At 45.2% G+C, this 15,880-nt stretch overlaps 3 non-coding genes across 3 annotated transcripts; 2 read left to right on the top strand and 1 right to left on the bottom strand.

The window, feature by feature from the left end:
* Window positions 1–1,801: 1,801 nt before the first annotated feature.
* LOC122678396 lies at window positions 1,802–1,959 on the bottom strand. The gene has a single exon (XR_006336083.1). It is a non-coding gene; the product is annotated as a U1 spliceosomal RNA (small nuclear RNA).
* Window positions 1,960–3,512: 1,553 nt separating this feature from the next.
* Window positions 3,513–3,584, top strand: TRNAQ-CUG. Its single transcript has one exon. It is a non-coding gene; the product is annotated as a tRNA-Gln (tRNA).
* A 9,803-nt stretch (window positions 3,585–13,387) lies between these two features.
* On the top strand, window positions 13,388–13,511 carry LOC122678524. Its single transcript, XR_006336186.1, has one exon. It is a non-coding gene; the product is annotated as a small nucleolar RNA SNORD22 (small nucleolar RNA).
* Window positions 13,512–15,880: the final 2,369 nt, after the last annotated feature.

Genomic DNA, 15,880 nt, shown 5'->3' with positions numbered 1-15,880 from the left:
GGAGCCTCAACTGAGCCCACACACTAAAATGAAAGAAAATCAGCAAGTTTGGAAGATGAGAATAACCCAAATAAGGCCAAGGAAATGGTGATAATGAAAGGAAGTGACAAGTTGAGTTCAGAAAAATCAAGGGAAACAGAGGACTACATATAGCATCATCCAACTCTTCATGGAGCAGTCTGAGCTGAGCAGGAAGGACTGGGAGAGTAACTTAATCCACAGGGAACTTGTGCACCTGCCGAGGTGATCCACACACTGGATCAGGGATGGTTTAGACTGCTGGGAGCACCAATTCCAGAAGGAGGAGGATGGGACCTTGAGGCTCTGCCCTAGACCTGCCCTGTCTAGACCTTGGAGCTGCCCTCACAGTAGAAGCCTTCCAAGTAAGTGTGGGCCAAGATGGATAAATGATATTTAGAGAAGAATTGGAGATATCCATCTTTACTTTAAATAGTTCTGCCGTATTGCCAGAAGGGGCCAAGGTAAGGAGGGGACATTTATATCTGAAGCAGAGATATTAATAATATTCTTTTGCATTTAGAGTTTGAAAGGCTTTACACACAATATCTCTTAAATATTTGTTGAGTGCCTTTTTTTTTAAATGCTGTGTTTCCCTGAGAAAATCAAAGCCATGAGAGAAAGAGTAGAGGTGGATATTTTCAATAAAATGTGCTTGCTTTCCTTAGGTAGGCTGTTGTAGCAGCCAAGAGGGCAGGAGGGTAGATCAAGGACATCTCTTCCTAATGACAGTGTGAACCACTGAGGAATCCTGAGAACAGTTGTATCTCCCTCAGAGTCACACTGATGAGTGTTGTATGGCAAGGATAGTGTAGGGCAGACTCCTCTCTAAAGAAGGGGCTTTTTTACATAGTGGGAGAAAGCAGAGCATCCCTGACAGTACAATTGGAATGTAGTTGAGATGGTTGGAAATTTTCAAACACTTGTATTCAAACTGTGACTGATAATTGCTGAGAACCTCCTCAGTACTTGACTCAGCACCAGGAGTCATGAACACAGAGATGAATAAAGTATTGTCTCAACTTCTTCCCTGATAGCTCAGTTGGTAAAGAATCTGCCCACAATGCAGGAGACCTGGGTTGGAAAGATCCCTTTGAGAAGGGAAAGGCTACCCACTCCAGTATTCTGGCCTAGAGAATTCCATGGACTGTATAGTCCATGGGGTAGCAAAGTGTTGGACACGAATGAACAAATTTCACTTCACTTCAGTCCAGTAACCAGGAAGTCATGAAAAATGTAGTGGTGATGGGTTCATCAGAAGAAGTGACAAATGATGCTTACAGTAGTGGTCCTGGTTTTCCTTTTTTTTTCCCCTAAGCTGTATGGTCTTTCCTGGCTCAGTAACCCTGGTTCTCAGCCAGATTTCAACCTCTGGTGGTGCATTACAAAAAATAAAGAGGGAAAGCCAGGTGACATATCAGAAACATTTGTTCTTCCTCAGCTGGGAGAGGTAGTCACTTGGCCACACAGGTCTTGCTGAGTTCAAAATCTCTGGCATTTCTGCAGTGAAGGAGTAACCTGATCCATTCTAGTCCCAGTGGAATGAGATCCAAAAGGAAGTATACCCAGTTGGTTGATTATGGCCTTAATCCTCATTAAATCTTGCTGGTCCTCAACTCACAGCCTGCCATTTGAAAGGAATGCAGCAGACTTTTTTCCCAAATGACTTAGAAGGGGAGCTGGAAGGTTTATCTTCCAGGAAAACACATCTCAGAAATGTCCTCCAAGAATTTACCAAAATTCCTGAATATACTGAATTGTTCTGTTATTAACCATTAATTGTCAGGGGAGAGTGAGAATGCAGTTCCTTACTAACACAAATTATGCAGTCATGTTTCCCACATTGTGGAAATCAGGTCAGCACTACAGAGTGCAATGGCTAAGCCTCACACTGGGAATACCACCTGCCTGCTCATGGTATTTCTGCTGTCCTGTATTTACTAATACAGAATACTAATAATAGGGGAAATTGTGTGAGGGAGAATAGACCACAAGTGAGATAACTCTGTACTAGCTGCTCAATTTATCTGTAAACCTAAAGCTGTTCTAAGAAGTAATGTGTATTAATGTTTTTAAAGGATGTAACACCTTCAAATCATAGTTTCTGTGGCATTCTGTAACTGCTAATTATTACTGAGTGTTGGGGGACACCAATCTGGAGTCTGACCAGTTGGTGATTTCCATGCCTGGGCCTTCAACCTTTGCCAGCCTAGCAGTTCCTCTGGAATCTGGATGTGAAATCATGTAGATCAGGGTGGCCCCAGTGCTCCAGATGGTGCAGAGAGAGAACTAGCATGTGGTGAAGGCTGAAAGAAACCATCGCAGGACAGAACTCTGTGAAGATCTAGGAGGAATGAGATTCTGCAGCTGCCCCACCTGCACGCACAGAGCAAAAAAGAGTATGGACACGATATGAGAGCTACAGGATAATGTAGCTGCCTCCTGTGCTGAAAACGCAAACAACAGAGTGCTGAGTCTTAACATGCCGACGTCTGGGCACTGACACCAGCAAGTGGCCCTCCACACCCCAACGGAGGGCGCACGGCCCTGGCCGCCTGATCCTCGCCGCCTGCGGAGCCCCCGCCCAGGTGACAGGTGACAGTACAGCCTCTTGGGCTGGAGTTGGACATGTGCCCTTCTTTCTTGGGCATTCCTTTCGGCGGGATGGAAGGGTGTGAAAGGCTTTCCAAAGTGGCCGGTTTTCAAATCTTTAAAACTGGCCCTTGAACCATATAAAAGCCTGGAGAGTGAAAACGTCTAGACAGCAGCCCTTGGGCCGCGCTGAACTTCCCTCTGAGGACCGAGCGACCGCCGCAGTCTTGGGGACGCGGGGTGGGGGGCGGGGAGTGGATGAACCTGGAAGGAAGGAGAGAGAAGGAAGGTGAGGGAGGAAACAGCCCAGAAGAAACTGCTCACACCCAACCACACCCCGCGGGCGCCAGCAGCGTGGGGGCCGCGGTCGCTCTGGTTCTGATCGCATTCCCAACACAGAGAACGCTCTGCCCACCCCCTCCAAAGAAGCCGGCAGAGCCCCACGATTAAACCCTTGGACCTGAGGTCCCAGGGAGGGGACATCCCACGAAGTCCTAAGGGCTCTTCTGGGTATGTTCAGGGCTCCCAGGGCAGCGGGAAGAGGACAACTGCAAACGGGAAAGGGACTTTTTTTTCCTGGGGGGAATTTTACCTCAGGGCAGAAAACTCTATAAAGGCCGGTAGAACAGGTGCATTTGGGGGAAGCCTAGTAACCTTTTCCTAATAACTTTCCTAGTAACAGCAAAAAGTTACTCATCCATCCCAAATGGATTTCAACTCTTTCCACAATGTCCAAACCTGAAGAGACGCCCGCGGGCCGGCGAGTCAGGCGCCCCCTGGCGTCGCGGAGGAAGCGACTCAGGGCGGGTGACTAGAGGGACAGGCGGGAGGCGGGTCCTGGGCCCGCGGTGCTGCGCGCCACCTGGCTCGGCAGTGGAAGAGTGAGCCACCAGACTGGCTGTGGTTCCATGGTGTAATGGTGAGCACTCTGGACTCTGAACCCAGCGATCCGGGTTCGAGTCTCGGTGGGACCTTTCTCTTTGGAAACCCTCTTTTACTTGTGCCCCCTACCCTGGTAGGGAAGAGTCCTAACTGGACGGCCAGAGAATTCCCTGAGGTAGGGCAGCTTGCTGGGATACACAAAGAGGAGATATCTACTCCATGAGGCAGAGGAAAAAATTCCAGCATGAGGTAGACAGACCACCAGGAGACCCCCACAGAGACTGAGCCAGCCTGCCTTTGAGTGTTTGGGTGTCTCCTGCGGAGGTCCGGCTCTGGGTGCAGCAGACCTGGGTGTGGCATAAGCCCTCTTCCAGGAGGTCACCATTAACCTCACCATAGAGCCGCCAGAACTTACACAGGACTAGGGAAACACACTCTTGGAGGGCACAGACAAAACTTTGGGACCCAGAAGAAAGGAGCAGTGACCCCACAAGAGATTGACCCAGGCTTGCCTGTGAGTGTCCAGGAGTCTCCGGCGGAGGCATGGGTTGGTGATGGCCTGATGCAGCGTCAGGGGCACTGAGTGTGGCAGTGCGTGCATGGGACCTTTTGAAGGAGGTCGCCATTATCTTCATTACCTCCACCATAGTTTGGTCTCAGGTCAAACAACAGAGGGGGAACACAGCCCCGCCCACCAACAGAAAATTGGATTAAAGACTTAACTGAGCATGGACCCGCCCATCAAAACAAGACCCAGTTTCCCCCCCAGTCAGTCCCTCCCATCAGGAAACTTCCATAAGCCTTTTATCCTTATCCTTCAGAGGGCAGACAGAATGAAACCACAATCACAGCAAACTAATCAAACATCACATGGACCACAGCATTGTATAACTCAATGCAACTATGAGCCATGCCGTGTAGGGCCACCCAAGACAGACAGGTCTTGGTGGCGAGTTCTGACAAAATGTGTTCCAGTGGAGAAGGGAATAGCAAACCACTTCAGCACTCTTGCCTTGAGAACACCATGAACAGTATGAAAAGGCAAAAGGATATGACACTGAAAGATGAACTCCAAGTCGGTAGGTGCCCAATATGCTACTGGAGAAGAGTGCGGAATAAACCCCAGAAAGATGGAGCCAAAGCAAAAACAGTGCCTAGTTGTGGATGTGACTGGTGATGGAAGTAAAGTCCGATGCTGTAAAGAACAATATTGCATAGGAAGCTGGAATGTTAGGTCCATGAATTAAGGTAAATTGGAAGTGGTCAAATAGGAGATGGCAAAAGTGAACATCAACATTTTAGGAATCAGTGAACTAAAATGGACAGGAATGAGTGAATTTAACCCAGATGACCATTATATCTACTACTGTGGGCAAGAATCCCTTAGAAGAAATGGAGTAGCTGTCATAGTCAACAAAAGAGTCTGAAATGCAGTACTTGGGTGCAATCTCAAAAATGACAGAATGATCTCTGTTCATTTCCAAGGCAAACCATTCAATATCACAGTAATCCAAGTCTATGACCCAACCAGTAATGCTGAAGAAGCCAAAATTGAACGGTTTTATGAAGACCTACAAGACCTTCTAGAATACCCAAAAAACAATGTCCTTTTCATTATAGGGGACTGGGATTCAAAAGTAGGAAGTCAAGAAATACCTGAAATAACAGGCAAATTTGGCCTTGGAATACAAAATGAAGCAGGGCAAAGGCTAACAGAGTTTTCCCAAGAGAATGCACTGGTCATAGCAAACACCCTCTTCCAACAACTCAGGAGAAGGCTCTACACATGGACATCACCAGATGGTCAATATTGAAATAAGATTGATTATATTCTTTATGGCCAAAGATGGAGAAGCTCTATACAGTCAGCAAAAACAAGACCAGGAGCTGACTGTGGCTCGATCAAGAACTCCTTACTGCCAAATTCAGACTTAAATTGAAGTAGGGAAAACCACTAGACCATTCAGGTATAACCTAATCAAACCCTTTATGATACAGTGGAAGTGACAAATAGATTCAAGGGATTACATCTGACAGAGTGCCAGGTGAACTATGGATGGAGGTTCATGACATTGTACAGGAGGCAGTGGTCAAGACCATCCTCAAGAAAAAGAAATGCAAAAAGGCAAAATGGCTGTATAAGGAGGGCTTACAAATAGTTGAGAAAAGAAGAAAAACTAAAGGCAAAGGAGAAAAGGAAAGACATACTCATAACTTGCAGAGTTCCACAGAATAGCAAGGAGCCTTCCTCAGTGATCAGTGCAAAGAAATAGAGGAAAACAATAGAATGGGAAAGACTAGAGATCTCTTCAAGAAAATTAGAGACAGCAAGGGAACATTTCATGCAACTTCAATTCAGTTCAGCCACTCTGTCATATCTGACTCTTCACAACCCCATAGCACACCAGACCTCCCTGTCCATCACCAACTCCCAGAGTTTATTCAAACTCATGTCCATTGAGTCGGTGATGCCGTCCAACCATCTCATCGTCTGTCATCCCCTTCTCCTTCCGCCTTCAATCTTTCCCAGCATCAGGGTCTTTTCCAATGAGTCAGTTCTTCTCATCAGGTGGCCAAAGTATTGGAGTTTCAGCTTCAACATCAGTTCTTCCAATGAATATTCAGGGCTGATTTCCTTTAGGGTGGACTGGTTTGATCTCCTTGCAGTCCAAGCGACTCTCAAGAGTCTTCTCCAACACCACAGTTCAAGAAAGCACTCAGCTTTCTTTATCGTCCATGTCTCACATCCATACATGACTACTGGAAAAATCATAGCCTTGACTAGACAGACCTTTGTTGGCAAAGTAATGTCTCTGCTTTTTAATATGCTCTCTAGGATGGTCACAACTTTCCTCCCAAGGAGTGAGCGTCTTTTAATTTTATGGCTGCAGTCACCATCTGCAGTGATTTTGGAGCCCCCCAAAATAAAGTCTGTCACTGTTTCCACTATTACCCTATCTATTTGCCATGAAGTGATGGGACCAGATGCCATGATCTCAGTTTTTTGAATGTTGAGCTTCAAGCCAACTTTTTCACTCTCCTCTTTCACTTTCATCAAGAGGCTCTTTAGTTTTTCTTCGCTTTCTGCCCTAAGGGTGGTGTCATCTGCATAACTAAGGTTATTGATATTTCTCCCGGCAATCTTGATTTCTGCTTGTACTTCTTCCAGCCCAGCATTTCTCATGATGTACTCTGCATATAAATTAAATAAGCAGCGTGACAATATACAGCCTTGACGTATTCCGTTCTCTATTTGGAACCAGTCTGTTGTTCCATATCCAGTTCTACCTGTTGCTTCCTGACCTGCATACAGATTTCTCAAAAGGCAGGTCAGGTGGTCTGGCAGTCCCATCTCTTAAGAATTTTCCACAGTTTGTAGTGATCCACACAGTCAAAGGCTTTGACATAGTTAATAAAGCAGAAATAGATGTTTTTCTGGAACTCTCTTGCTTTTTTGACGATCTAACGGATGTTGGCAATTTGATCTCTGTTTCCTCTGCCTTTTCTAAAACCAGCTTGAACATCTGGAATTTCACAATTTATGTACTTCATGCAAAGATGGGCACAATAAAGGAGAGAAATGGTATGAACCTAACAGAAGCAGAAGATACTAAGAAGAGGTGGCAAGAATACACAGAAGAACTGTACAAAAAAGATCTTCATGACCCAGATAACCACAATGGTGTGATCACTCACCTAGAGCCAGGCATCCTGGAGCACAAAGTCAAGTGGGCCTTAGGAAGCATCACTACAAAGCTAGTGGAGGTGATGGAATTCCAGTTGAGCTATTTCAAATCCTAAAAGATGATGCTGTGAAAGTGCTGCACTCAGTATGCCAGCAAATTTGGAAAACTCAGTAATGGCCACAGGACTGGAAAAGGTCAGTTTTCATTCCAATCCCAAAAAAGGCAATACCAAAGAATATTCAAACTACCACATAATTGCACTCATCTCACACACTAGCAAAGTAATGCTCAAAATTCTCCAAGCAAGGCTTAAATAGTATGTGAATTGAGAACTTCCAGATGTTCAAGCTGGATTTAGAAAAGGCAGAGGAACCAGAGATCAAATTGCCAATATCCATTGGATCGTCATGCAACAGGCAAAAAACTAAGATCATGGTATCCGGTCCTATCACTTCATGGCAAATAGATGGTGAAACAATGGAAACAGTGGCAGACTTTATTTTCTTGGGCTGCAAAATCACTGCAGATGGTAGCCATGAAATTTAAAAATGCTTACTCCTTGGAAGAAAAGCTATATCCAACCAAGACAGCATATTACAAAGCAGAGACATTACTTTGCCAACAAAGGTCCATCTAGTCAATGCTATGGTTTTTCCAGTAATCATGTATGGATGTTCAAGCTGGACTTAGAAAAGGCAGAGGAACCAGAGATCCAATTGCCAACATCCACTGGATCATCAAAATAGCAAGAGAGTTCCAGAGAAACATCTATTTCTGCTTTATTGACTACGCCAAAGCCTTTGACTGTGTGGATCACAACAGACTGTGGAAAATTCTTAAAGAGATGGGAATACCAGACCACCTTACCTGCCTCCTGAGAAATCTATATGCAGGTCAAGAAGCAACAGTTAGAACTGGACACGGAACAACAGACTGGTTCCAAATTGGGAAAGGAGTATGTCAAAGCTGAGTGCCAAAGAATTGATGCTTTTGAACTGTGGTGTTTGGAGAAGACTCGTGAGAGTCCCTTGGACTGCACAGAGATCAAACCAGTCCATCCTAAAGGAAATCAGTCCAGAATATTCATTGGAAGGACTGATGCTGAAGCTGAAACTCCAATACTTTGGCCACCTAATGGGAAGATACTACCCTTGATCTTAGCTAAAAGGCCGAGAATACTTTGGTCACTTGATGGGAAGAGCTGACTCATTGGAAAAGACCCTGATACTGGGACAGATTGAGAGCAGGAGGAGAAGGGGACGACAGAGGATGAGATGGTTGGATGGCATCACCGACTCAATGGACATGGATTTGGGTAGACTCCAGGAGTTGGTGATGGACAGGGAGGCCTGGCGTGCTGCGGTTCATGGTGTTGCAAAGAGTCGGACATGACTGAGCGACTGAACTGAACTGAATGGGAAGAACTGACTCCTTGGAAAAGACCCTGATGTTGAGAAAGACTGAAGGCAGGAGAAGAAGGGGACAAGAGAGGATGAGATGTTTGTATGACATCACTGACTCAATGGACATGAGTTTGAGCAAGCTCCAGGAGTTGGTGATCGACAGGAAAGCCTGTTGTGCTGCAGTCCATAGGGTCACAAAGGATCAGACAGGACTGGGCGACTGAACTGAACTGATGAGGTAGGGATGTGATGGAGATGCAGGATGCCTACTGTACTGGCAGCTGGAAATGGTTGATAGATATAGATAGGAGAATAGGGCCTATTTAGAACTTGACATTTCATGTAAAAAAGAAATATTAAATAAAGATTAAATGTTCCTCAAGTAGAGGAGGAAGCACCTGAATGAAGAGTTAGGTAAAAATGTGTAGATTGCTGAGGAGAAACCTGCTGATCACCTCCATGAAATTTTCCTTTACACATCTACTGAATAGACCTCAAATCCCTGGATGTGCACATCACCGGCCTTGGAATCTCCAGCCTGTAGTCCCTTACTTGTGGTCTCAGGTGTCCTGAACCTCCTCAGGTCCTGCAAGAGAAGAGAAGGGGAAGTGGGGAGGAGAGGGTACCTGCCAATCAACTTTAAGGACGCCAACAGGATGACTAAATTAGCAACCACATACATTACAAAGGATTTACCTAATCTACAGTATCCCCACAAAAAGCAAAAGGAAATGTAGCAAAAAAAAAAAAAAAATGGAGTAACTTTCAGACTTTCTGAGCAGAAGACATTCTTGAGTAGATCAATGTTCCTGGTGGTAGAAGACAATTTAACTCGGTGAGAGGGTCCTTCGAAAGTCTCAAAGTAAATTCTTCTATGAATAGAAGGAAAAGGTCATGACCTTCTTTGTCAATGGTGTCTTATTGGAGCAAGTTGAAGTGGGAACCTAACAGGTCCGGGACTCGGCCCTACCCGGCCCTCAAAGCTTCGGGCTGCAGGAGTAAAAGACACTGGGCGCGGCCTAAAGGTAAAAGCCCCACTGAAACTCGAACTCGGACCACTCGATTCAGAGTCCAGAGTGCTCACCATTACCCCATGGCCGCCTCGCTCTCCCAAATCTGAGCCTGGCAGCACGCAGCCACGCGGGTCCAGGACCCGCCTCTCTCCCGGGGCTCTCTTCATCCCGTCCCAAGCCGCTTCCTCCGCGACGCCCGGGGGCGCCCGCGGCCGTCTCTTCAGGTTTCGACGTCGTTGAATGAGACGAAATCCATTCTGGGTGAGTGACAGGGAAGGGCTTTTAGGCCTCCCCCAAATGCACCAGCTCTGCCGGCATTTCTAGAGTTTTCTGCCCCGAGGTAAAATTCCAGTGAGGGGGGGAAAAAAAAAGTTCCTTTCCCCTTTGAAGTTGTCCTCTTCTCGCTGCCCTGGGAGCTCTGGACTCCCCCAGAACAGTTCTTGGGACTCCGTAGGATAGCCCCATCCTCCTCCTCCACCTCCCATCCTGTTTTCTACTGCCCCCCTTTCTCCTCTCCGCGTTCCTTGCTGTCTTCCCCCTCCTTCCTCCCGCTTCCTTCATCTGCTTCGTCGCCTACCACTCGTCCTCAGTTTTCTTGCTCCCGCCCCGGTACAAAGCACAGGCTGTCAAAACATGGAACATGGGGAAGAGCGGCTAGTCTGACAGGAAGGTGAGGAACATCTTCCTCATGGGAGAAGCCTGATTGCTTCTCGGATCAGGATCCTTTGGGGGTCTGTGCTGGACAGCGTGGCTGAGCGTCCTTAGCCAGTGCTCGAGGCCTGGGCAGCGCTGGTCTTTAGCCCGCCTGGGACCATCCTGGAACTAGAGTGGCTTCAAAATTAAGAATCTTGTGTTCGGCGCAGCTGCTGACTGATTTGTCAAATTCCACGAAAGTGAACCGCCAGCACTCTTGTCATTCATTTAGGGCTTAGATTGAGAAAAATCAGGGGCTCCTCGTTTCTCCCCCTCGTGGCTATGTCTGGTACAGCGCACACTGATGGAGTAATGTAGATGCCGGAAAATGCGAAGAACTGGGTGATTCTCAGGACCTTGACATTGAAAGGCCAACAAACTACCAACTAAAATAGATAGATACATGGAGGGAAAAAAGTATGCTCCTCCCTTTTGACTACAAGCGGGGGTTGAAAAAGCAACTTTCTAGTTTTAGAATTCAGGCAGAAGAAGGATGAACAGATCATAGAACTTCCAACCTTCCGCAGCCAACCTTCTCATTTTAAAATTTCCAATGGCTCAGAGACTCTGTCGAAGATCTCCTGCCACCATCTTTGCACAACCCAACATCTGAGCATCTAGACACTCATAAGTCTTGAGTAGAGGCTGGGATCTTACACTTTGTGTGGGAAGGGAGAGAAGAGAAAAAAGGTTTTGCCCCTTCGGTTCAGTTGCTCAGTCCTGTCCCACTCTTTGCGACCCCATGGACTGCAGCCCGCCAGGCTTCCCTGTCCATCGCCGACTCCCAGAGCTTGCTCAAACTCATGTCCATGGAGTCGGTGATGCCATGCAACCATCTCATCCTCTGTGGTCCCCTTCTCCTCCCGCCTTCAATCTTTCCCAGCATCAAGGTCTTTTCCAATGAGTCAGTTCTTCGCATCAGGTATTCGCAAACTATTGGAGCCCCTTAAACCGAAGTATATTAGTCAGATTCAACAGGGAAGTATAAACAAGCCAGAGCTGTGGTTTATGTCCTGTTAACAGTGGATACTCTTAGGAAAGTTAGTGTGGAGAAGAACTTTTTTCCTTATACATTCTATTATCATGTAACTTACAAAGAGAATATATACACGTGTTGCTATTGTCTAAAAAAGAAAGGAAAATTTAAAAATGAAAGAAATATGCTTCAGATGCCAGTGCAGAGGCAATTTAATTGGGGAGGAAAGGAGAGCCTCCTTGGGGAGAGAACTCGGAGAAGGTGCCAGAGTTCTGAGAGGATCCCTGGGGATGAAGCTGGAGCTTCACTAGGACCAACTGGGGCAGAGGAAGGCTTGGTTAGTGGGCTGAGCAGCAATCTCCTACAGGTGGGTTCTTCTGGAAATCTATCCTCATCCTCATACTATCCTTTAAATAGCTCTCAAAACTACCTTCCCCCTACTCACACTATCTGTGCTTGTGAAATGAGTGTGATCATAAAGGTTGATAATTTTATGATAATTGGCCCCCACTTCCCATATTTAGGAATGACCAATTAATGCATACACACCTGGAGTACTTTGAAGCCATAAATGTGAGGAATATCTCTATGAATCAGTACAGAGTTATTTCCAGAATGTGTTTTTATGAGGGAAAAAAGGCAAGGTACAAAAGAGCAGGTACACAGTGTTACCGATCCCAGTCCTTGGACTCATCAGTCAATAGAAATTGATAAGAGTTCGGATGAGAATTTCAGGCAAAGCTTTACGGGTGCTGGTGCTACAGTACAAGGGAGTGAAAATGAGAAACAGGTTCCCTGGCTTGCTCCCAGAGGGAAGCTGCTTGGGTTGTTAAAAGGATTAACAATGTGAGTGGTCCATGAGTTGGTCTGGGGATCTAGCTTAGAGGTGGTTTTTCCACCCCTTTGGTGGTGTTGTGTGCAGGGGACAGGTGCATTACCCTGCTTTTGTTCCAGGCACCTCAGAAATGGCCGTTGGTTTGTGGCCTTTTTGTATCTTATTGTTCATAATTGCTCCAACTGTGAAGGTGTGCAGTTATGTTTAGCACGCTATAGTTTCTTTGTATTCTGTTGCTCTAGGAGATGTGTGTCCAGGTGAAAGCACTCCAGTAAAGGGTCCCAGGTCCCAACCTATCAAAACAGGATGCTATTTTTTGTGTAAGGAAAAGGGGAAACAGGTGGCTTCCCAGGTAGCTTGATTGATAAAGAATCCACTTGCAATGCAGAAGACTCCAATTCAATTTCTGGGTCAGGAAGTTCCCCTGGAGAAGGGATAGGCTACCCACTCCAGTATTCTTGGACTTTCTTGGTGGCTGAGATGGTAAAGAATCTGCCTGCAATGTGGAAGGCCTCGGTTTGATTCCTGGGTTAGGAAGATCCTCTGGAGGAGGGCATGGTAACCCACTCCAGTATTCTTTGTGCTCACTTCAGCAGCACAAGTTTTTATCTAGGAAATGTTTTTGTCTAGGGTTACATGGAAATGGAGTCTGAGATATGGAGATGGGTGAGGCTTTTTTCTAAGTGTAATCTTGATACAATTTTCATTTTTTAACCATGTCACTGTTTTACATAGTCTGAAAGAGGATAAAAAAGCTGATCTTAAAACTAAAAAATAAAAGAAGAATAAATGAATTTAATTATACATTAAATGATAATATAGCCACATAGAATATAATTAATCCAAGTAAAATTTGAAAGCATGCTTGTCTATAAACTCATAGTAGGGTATATCCTAAGGACATTGTGAACTTTACTTGATACATTTAAGACTGGTCATCATTGTGGTTGTTCAGTTGCTAAGTTATGTCCGGCTCTTTGGGACCCCATGAGGTGAAGCACAACAAGCTTTCCTGTCCTTCACCATCTTCCGGAGATTGCTGCAGCTCATGTCCATTGAGTCAGTAATGCCAACCAACCATCTCATCCTCTGTCACCCCCTTCTTCTGCCCTCAATCTTTCCCAGCATCAGGGTCTTTTCCAATGAGTCAGCTCTTTGCATCATGTGTCCAAAGTATTGGAGTTTCAGCTTCAGCATCAGTCCTTCCAATGAATATTCAGGACTGATTTCCTTTAGGATTGACTGGTTTGATCTCCTTACAGTCCAAGGGCCTCTTGAGTCTTCTCCAACACCACGGTTTAAAAGCATCAATTCTACTTCCTGTCCTAGTCCCAGAGCCTGTAAAGGTGAACCCACTGGGGCTGGCTGGTGGAGAAGAGGAAAGCTCATTCCAGAGGGAACTGTCTGAGGGATCATGAGAATTTCTAAACAAGAAAAAGAGGGGAATAAATGACTGGTTTATTTATCTGAAAAAAAAAAAAAAAGCATCAATTCTTCAGTGCTCAGCTTTCTTTATAGTCCAACTCTCACATCCATAGATGACTACTGGAAAAACCATAGCTTTGACTAGACGGACCTTTGTTGGCAAAGTAATAGCTCTGCTTTGTAATATGCTGTCTAGGTTTGTCATAGCTTTTCTTCCAAGGAGTAAGCATTTTTAAATATCATGGCTGCAGTCATCATCTGCAGTGATTTTGGAGCCCCCAAAAATAAAGTCTCTCACTGTCTCCATTGCTTCCCCATCTATTTCCCATGAAGTGATGGGACCTGATGCCATGATCTTAGTTTTCTGAATGTTGAGTTTTAAGCCAGCTTTTTCACTCTCCTCTTTCACTTTCGTCAAGAGGCTCTTTAATTCTTCTTCACTTGCTGCCTTAAGGATGATGTCATCTGTGTATCTGAGGTTATTGATATTTCTCCCAGCAATCTTGATTCCAGCTTGTGCTTCATCCAGCCTGGCATTTCGAATGATGTTTATATTTCTGCATATAAGTTAAATAAGTGGAATAACAATATACAGCCTTGACATACTCCTTTCCCAATTTGGAACCAGTCTGTTCCATGTCAGTTCTAACTATTGCTTCTTTACCTGCATACAGATTTCTCAGGAGGCAGGTAAGGTAGTCTGGTATTCCCATCTCTTTAAGAATTTTCCACAGTCTGTTGTGATCCACACTGTCAAAGGCTTTAGTGTAGTCAATGAAGCAGAAGTAGATTTTTTTTGGAATTCTCTTGCTTTTTCTATGATCCAACGGATATTGGCAATTTGACCTCTGGTTCCTCTGCCTTTTCTAAATCCACTTATACACTTGGAAGTTCTCAATTCATGTACTGTTGAAGCCTAGCTTGAAGGATTTTGAGCACCTTGCTAGCATGTGAAATGAGTGCAATTGTGCGGCAGTTTGATCATTCTTTAGTATCGCCCTTCTTTGGGATTGGAATGAAAACTGAAATTTCTAGTCCTGTAGCCACTGCTGAGTTTTCCAAATTTGCAAATTGAGTGCAGCACTTTCACAGCATCATCTTTTAGGATTTGAAATAGCTCAGCTGGGATTCTATCACCTCCACTAACTTTGTTCTTAATAGTGCTTCCTAAGGCCCACTTGACTTCACACTCTGGGATGTCTGGCTGTAGGAGAGTGACCACACCAGCATGGTCATCTGGGTCATTAAGACCTTTTTTGTACAGTACTTCTGTGTATTCTTGCCACCTCTTCTTAATATCTTCTCCTCTGTTAGGTCCATACCATTTCTGTCCTTTATTGTGCCCATCTTTGCATGAAATGTTCCTTTGATATCTCTAATTTTCTTGAAGAGTTCTCTTCTCTAGTCTTTCCTACTCTATTGTTTTCCTCTATTTCTTTGCATTATTGACTTAAGAAGGCTTTCTTATCTCTCCTTGCTATTCTTTGGAACTCTGCATACAGATGGGTATATCTTTCCTTTTCTCCTTTGCCTTTTGCTTCTCTTTTCTCAGCTGTTTGTAAGTCCTCCTCAGACAACCATTTTGCCTTTTTGCATCTACTTTGCCCAAAACTCTGTCTCCGAGATTTGATTCAGTCCTGATGTACAGAGAAGCTGAGCTTTCAGCTGCTGCTGCTAAGTCGCTTCAGTCATGTCCAACTCTGTGCGACCCCATAGATGGCAGCCCACCAGGCTCCCCCATCCCTGGGATTCTCCAGGCAAGAATACTGGAGTGGGTTGCCATTTCCTTCTCCAATGCATGAAAGTGAAAAGTGAAAGTGAAGTCGCCCAACTAATAAAAATAATTGGGAAAAAAAAAAAGAAAGTGAAGTCGCTCAGTCGTGTCCGACTCTTAGCGACACCACGGACTGCAGCCTACCAGGCTCCTCCATCCATGGGATTTTCCAGGCAAGAGTACTGGAGTGGGGTGCCATTGCCTTCTCCGGAGCTTTCAGCTTCAGAGCCAATTATGACTCCATGTTGGATGTGTTTCGTTTACTTTAACTTTTGCTTCCCATTGCTTTTGTTCACTTAAAGGATCTGTTTATCCATATTGGACTGCCTCACAGAATGCTGCCTCAGCTGCTTGAATATTATGCCAATGTGCCTTTGATCAGGACCCTTTCCACCTTTGGGTGGCTACCAGATAGAAGAAATTAACACATCCCCTCCCTGAGTCTTGCCATTCTAGAAGATATTTGAAAGATTAGTAGCATTTTTACTTTATTTTCTCACCTCTCCCAAATCTGTGCTCTATAAAAGAACCTGGCATCCAGACCCCAATAAGATGGTTGTTTTGAGACAATCTGCCATCTTCT

The sequence above is a fragment of the Cervus elaphus genome, chromosome 20 (assembly GCF_910594005.1).
Source record: "Cervus elaphus chromosome 20, mCerEla1.1, whole genome shotgun sequence".
In the NCBI taxonomy this organism is placed as follows: domain Eukaryota; kingdom Metazoa; phylum Chordata; class Mammalia; order Artiodactyla; family Cervidae; genus Cervus; species Cervus elaphus.
Note: the sequence above shows the minus strand (reverse complement) of the source record. Positions and strands in the feature narration are given on the sequence as shown.